Here is a 6053-nt window from a genome sequence, read left to right as displayed (position 1 = left end):
TCACTAATAATCTGTCTCTTGGCCACATTGTCCATAGTTTAAAGCCAGACAGAAACAATGAACCCGGGTGGGGATTTACTTCCCCTGAAATTTCTTACTGCATAGCATAGAGAGATTCCACATCAAAAATCTCAGTAGAGTGCATTTTCGAGACAACAACATCATCTCTAACAGCCAAAGATAGAGAAGGAGAAATCTGCACCAATTCATCATGCCACAAAACCGCCAACCGATCGCTAAAACTTCTCCTGATGGACAGTTTGAGCTGCACCCAACTCGGACGAACAAACAAACTCGAAGTTTATGGCACAAGCACAAATAGGACAAAAGCGCATCCACACTAACCAAACTGTTCAACACAACCGGCAGTGAATGAGGCTCAAGTTCACTTCAAATTCTTCCTGGGTAGAGAAAGTAAACCCAAGTCCTGGCGCCATTTGGTTATATCATTGTAGCATCAACAACTGCGCGTTAAGCTTCATCAGATGCTGGCAAAGGCCCCCATGCTGCACCATAAGAGACAAGGATTCATAAGATGACATGATGACTAGAGAGTGCCCTCAAAATCATTTCATTTCTAGCTGTTCAAATGAACAAAAGTGATAGCAGGAAGCATCCACATCACAACACGATTCAATCTGGACCTACAATGCTACAATGAAATCATATCTTTCATTCGGGCAGGCTCGTGGGCAAATGCCAAATGCATACATGGGACTAGGTTATCCTACCCAAAACACCACAGGGATGTTTGGCTTCCAGAGACCTCTTGGCTCACAGCAAAGCTCTCATCACTTAGTTGCTTTACAAACTGCTCTTGGCAATCTTAGGGCCTGATCAGCAAAGCTTTGACTAAGGCTTACCAACTCATAACACCAATCAGCGAAACATATAATAGAGCAGCCAATGAAACATAAATCTATACATCCACCATCAAATTCTTTGGTCAGCCGCCTAGTTAGTCTGGCTAACCCAATTCCACACAACTATTGTATCCTTGTCTCTGGCTTCTATCAACACAAAGACAAAGATGGCAGGAAAAATCACAGGCCACTCATGGTTGCCTACAATCACCAAGGTATGCAGCACGACTCAACATCTGAATGGTATAACAGCACAAAGAATGAGCTCCTACTTCCTACTCCCTCAGTCCCATAATATAAGAGCGTTTTTTACACTACACTAATGTCAAAAACACTCTTATATTATGGGACGGAGGGAGTACATCTCTACAAATCACCCACAAACTAGACCGCATACAGATATGTATCTACTTATGCAGAAAAATAGAAGAAAAAACTCTACATACTCTTTGACATTTAGGAATCGCATACCACACTAGGAACTCTCAGACTTAAATTATTCAACAATCTAAGCTATAAGCAATAATAGTAGTCGATGGTATGCTTAGCATTCATGACTTAATGTGCGTGTCTGTACCTCCAGTGTAGAAGCTCATGTAGAGACAAGGCTTCATAAGATGACATGATGAGTAGAGAGGAGCACACTGCTCTCAAAATCATTTCATTTCTAACTGACCAAATCAACAAAGCGATAGCAGGAAGCATCCACATCACAACACGGTTCAATCTGGACCTACAATGCTCTAAGTACGCAACAATGAAATCATCTCTTTCATTCGGGCAGGCTCATGGACAAGTGCCTAGTGCATGCCTGGGACTAGGTTATCCTATCCAAAACACTACACAGATGTTTGGGTGCCAGAGACCTCTTGGCTCACAGCAAAGCTCTGATCACTTGACTGATTTGCAAACTGCTCTTGCCAATCTTAGGACATGATCAGCAAAGTTTTAACTAAGGCTTACCGGCAGTAAAGCCAATCAGCACAACATATAATAGCGCAGCCAATGAAATTATACATCCACCATGGAATTCTTTAGTCAGATGCCTAGTTAATCTGCCCGACGCCAATTCCACGCGACTACTGTATCTTTTTCTCTGGCTTCTATAGACGCAAAGACAACATGGCATGAAAAATCACGGGTTACTCATGGTTGCCTATAATCACCCAGGTCTGCAGCACGACTCAACACCTGAATGAATAGTATAACAGCACAAAGAATGGGCTCCTGCTTCCTAACATCTCTACAAATCACCCAAAGGCCAGAAAAATGCGAGCAGACCCACATACAGATATCTATTTAGTTATGCAGAAAAATAGAAGAAAAACTCTACATACTCGCCGATGTTTAGGAATCACATACCACACTAGGAACTCAGCCTTTAAATTATTCAACTATCTAAGCTACAAGCAATAATAGTAGTCGATGGTGTGCTTAGAGTTCATGACTTAATGTGCATGTTTGGAAACAGTTATCTGTACCTCCAGTGTAGAAGCTCATGTAGGGTATGACCTTATTGATGTACCCTCTGTGCACCAACCTTATTGCCTGGTCGCTTTGTTTTGATTTGAGCTGAATTGTGTACAACCCAACCCTTGTCTTGATGAAGATGATACCAACACCTTCCGCAAAACCAACCGCCGACACTTCGGTGTTGTCCACGAGGACAGTACTAGGGAGCAACGGCCCGAGCTCGATGAACCTGCTTCGTGCCCGTCCCGCAGCTCCCCTGGGACCAGCCTCCATTGACCATAGGTAGAGTCTAGGCTTCACCACAGACGCAAACAGCAGCATTCCGTCCTCCACCCCCATGAGCTCAATCTTCTGGTCCTGGACCTCAAATGGCGCCTTGATCACAGATAGCTTGTTCTCAGACGTGTTGTACTCCACGACACTGCCATCCTTCACACAGGGGACATAGACCTTATTTCCCAGCACAGCACTGTGCCCCCTGCCATCGATGACATTCGGGTGCTCGAGGAAGGCCGGGCCAATCCACTTGCGAGTAACTGATGAGTAGAACATGGCGCTGGCTATCCTCCGGTTCCCTGCCACGACGGAGACCACGCAGGCCACGAGGAAAGGGCCGCCATGGCAATCACGGTGGTTGCATCCGTCCTTGGCACAGAGCACTGCAACATTACACGCATCCGGGGACGCTATGTGGGCGTTGATTCTCCAGTGCTCCCCGGTGACGAGGTCGGAGACGACGAGGCGGCCGTTACTCTCAGGGGCGTCGAAGAGGACGAGGCCGTGCCGGGAGTCGAGAGCGCGCCAGTGCTTGCGGTCGCGGCGCACCCGCTGGGGGAGGGCCGCGGCGGCGCGGAAGTGGGACGTCCAGTAGGGCGCTCCCTCGTCGGTGTAGCGGTAGTTGTAGAGGAAGCCCAGCATGGGCGGCGCGTCGCGGAGCCTGCGGTAGGGGGGGGGGCGAAGTTGGGGTCGGAGACCATGGCCAGCCAGCTCTTGCAGCCGCCGGCGATGCGGACGAGGCTCGCGGGGTTGTCCGCCGGTAGGCGGAGGAAGATCTCCTCCATGACGTCGTCTGGCAGCTCCAGCGTCCGGCGGGAGCGGCGCGGCGGAGGCGGGCTCGTCGCCATGGCCGGGGATTGGGGATTTTGTGGAGGGATTTGGTTTTGGTTTGGGGGGCGAATTCGGAGGTGGAAGACGCCGCGGCGTGCAGTTTTCCCCCCTTTTCTTCTCTTCTTTTGGAGAGAAGAGAAGTGGAGTCGGGTTTTTCCTTTGTCGCCTCGATGGACTCGTGTCGTCTGTGGGTGGCTGGTCACTTACGGGAATGGGCTGGGCGGCTTATACCTGGGCGTATCTCGGGCCGGGCCAAAAAAAGCCTGGTGCTAAAAACCCAGGCCTGAGCCCAGCCCGGCCCAACCATCAGGCCTACTAAATCGGGCCCAAGCCCGAGAAAGCCCAACCTGGCCCGGTTGGCCCGGCCTGACTACGCTGAAAATTGCATTTTCTTCAGGCCCGAGCCCAGCCCGATGGCACACTCGGGCTCAGTCCGGCTCGGGTCGGGTCAGGCCATCCGGGCCGGGCTGCCCATGGCCAGGTACAGTTGAGCTGCTGCAATTTTTTTTTAACTTGTGATATATATTCATTTTTAATCATGGTTGTATAACGAACATCAAAAATTATATAAAACATAAGCACTCAAAAGAGGCGAAGGCGTGCCGCCATCATTGGCCCTCCATCGCCGGAGCTGGGCAATTTGTTGTTTATAATATATTGTTGTAAATTATGATTATATGTTGTTGTTTATGACTATGAGTTGTTTAAATTGATGCTTTGCAAATATGGGTAATTTTACCCGTGGGTACCCCCCCCCCCACCCCCAATCGTTATGGGTGTTGGAAAAAAATGGGTAAGAATGATGAGTAAGCTCAGGGGGGCGGGCAAGGGTATGGAGTGGCTCCACCCGTACCCATACCTTGCGGGTGCCATCCCTAGCAGGACAAAAAACCTAACAAAGCTCAAAGAAGATAAAGCCCTCCCGTCAGCAAGGTCGGGATCCACCGCGCTTTCATGGCCCGAAACGGACCGATCACTGCGCCGGCGAATGGCAGAGGAACCCTAAGTTTTTTCTTAGAAACGGGAGGAGGCAAAGTCATGCTCCATGCAAAGTTTTTTTAGGGGAATGTTTTGTGAAAACTAGAAATGGTAGATTCCACTAAAATTAAAAACGGTAACTTCTCTAAAAAAACTATAGTATAAATAGTAAAAAAAAGTAATTAAAGAGAATATGAGTAGTTGATTTAAAAGCACTCATGTGTGTGAATATGAATACAAGAAGAAAACGACTTGTCAAACATACTCATGTGTGTGATTACGAATACAAGAAGAAAACAACTTGTCAAACATACTCATGCTTGTGAATGTGAATATAAGAAGAAATGAAAAGAAAATGACTTTTATTTAGTCAATTTAAAAACCGTTGCTATTTTTTTTGGTCAATTCTTGAGAGTTGTCGAATCAAGATGGATGAGAGTTTTTCAGCTTGAGATCAAATGAGCTCGGTGAATAGTAAATTTTGAAGAAAAAATAAAATATATTGAAATTTCTCCGGGGCAAACATTGAGGAAAGTTTACAATGCTTACAAAAATTCATCAAACAATCACATTTATGGATGCCGTGGCAAAAAAAATTGATGCTCCACAAGTGTTATTTCCGCAAGCATTTTGAAGTGTTGATTTTGTTTATTTTTTCATGACTTCCACGAATGTGATTTCGTGCTCACATTTTGCAAGCACTTAAAACATTTGTCAAAGATCATCATAAAGAAAATGGATTTTTTTATTTTGTTTTCATTTTTTTATGATTTTATTGTTCACCGCGAGCTCAAATGAGCTTGCGGGCAGAACATGACTTTCGCATCAAGATTTTATTCTCCCATTAGCATCTATATGAAGTTTTTTTCTTAAAAAAAGCATGCATAACGAAAAACCCTAACCCTGCCGCCCGAGGAGCTGGTACGAATCTACTATAGAGCTCAGTCTAATATGCTCTGGTGGACGAACTTGATGAGTTTGGGAGCCTAGAATACTGACTCGAAGAAGAGTTGCCATCCGTCCGGGTGTCGCCCCTGTGAGAACTAAAACTCTAGTCTATCTACTAGCCGGAGCCAAGACATTAGGATTCCTCTCACGGTTGGCAGAGGCGAATCCACAGGCTCAACGACGGAGATCGAGGGTAGGAAGGTTTTGCTTTAACTGCCTTGCGATAGGGGAAAGAAAGACCTTCATCATCATCATCTTCGTTCCACAAAACCTAAAGTTCGACCGTGATGGTTTTGAATTGGGAACAATTAGTTCTTAGCCGCCGACAGAAAGCATGGAACTATCTTTTTAAGCACAAACGTATGTCTGCCATGTAAAAAGTTAAGTTGGATTTGACAACCCCACAAATTAAAAGAAGAGATAATTCGGTTGCAAATTTAGGGTTGCATGAGGCGGTGAATTTAACCCAATAATCCACGGACTCGCCTTTCTTTCTTTCTCAAGCAACGAATTAAATTAGAAAAATTGTGGGAAAATTTAAAAATTATGATGTTGTTATATATGTCTATTGATCTATGTAACAATAGTCCCAGAAAAAAATCATGGGTTATGGCAACACTGTTGACTTTAGAATACAACAAACAGACTATTTGAAGTACCTGAACTTTTTAAGCACAACGTATG

At 45.7% G+C, this 6053-nt stretch overlaps 1 pseudogene; it reads right to left on the bottom strand.

Annotated features, from left to right (window-relative positions):
* The window catches only part of LOC119292836, an 8655-nt pseudogene continuing 2602 nt past the window's right edge, over window positions 1-6053 (bottom strand).

This window comes from Triticum dicoccoides, chromosome 4B (assembly GCF_002162155.2).
Source record: "Triticum dicoccoides isolate Atlit2015 ecotype Zavitan chromosome 4B, WEW_v2.0, whole genome shotgun sequence".
Taxonomy (NCBI): Eukaryota; Viridiplantae; Streptophyta; class Magnoliopsida; order Poales; family Poaceae; genus Triticum; species Triticum dicoccoides.
Note: the sequence above shows the minus strand (reverse complement) of the source record. Positions and strands in the feature narration are given on the sequence as shown.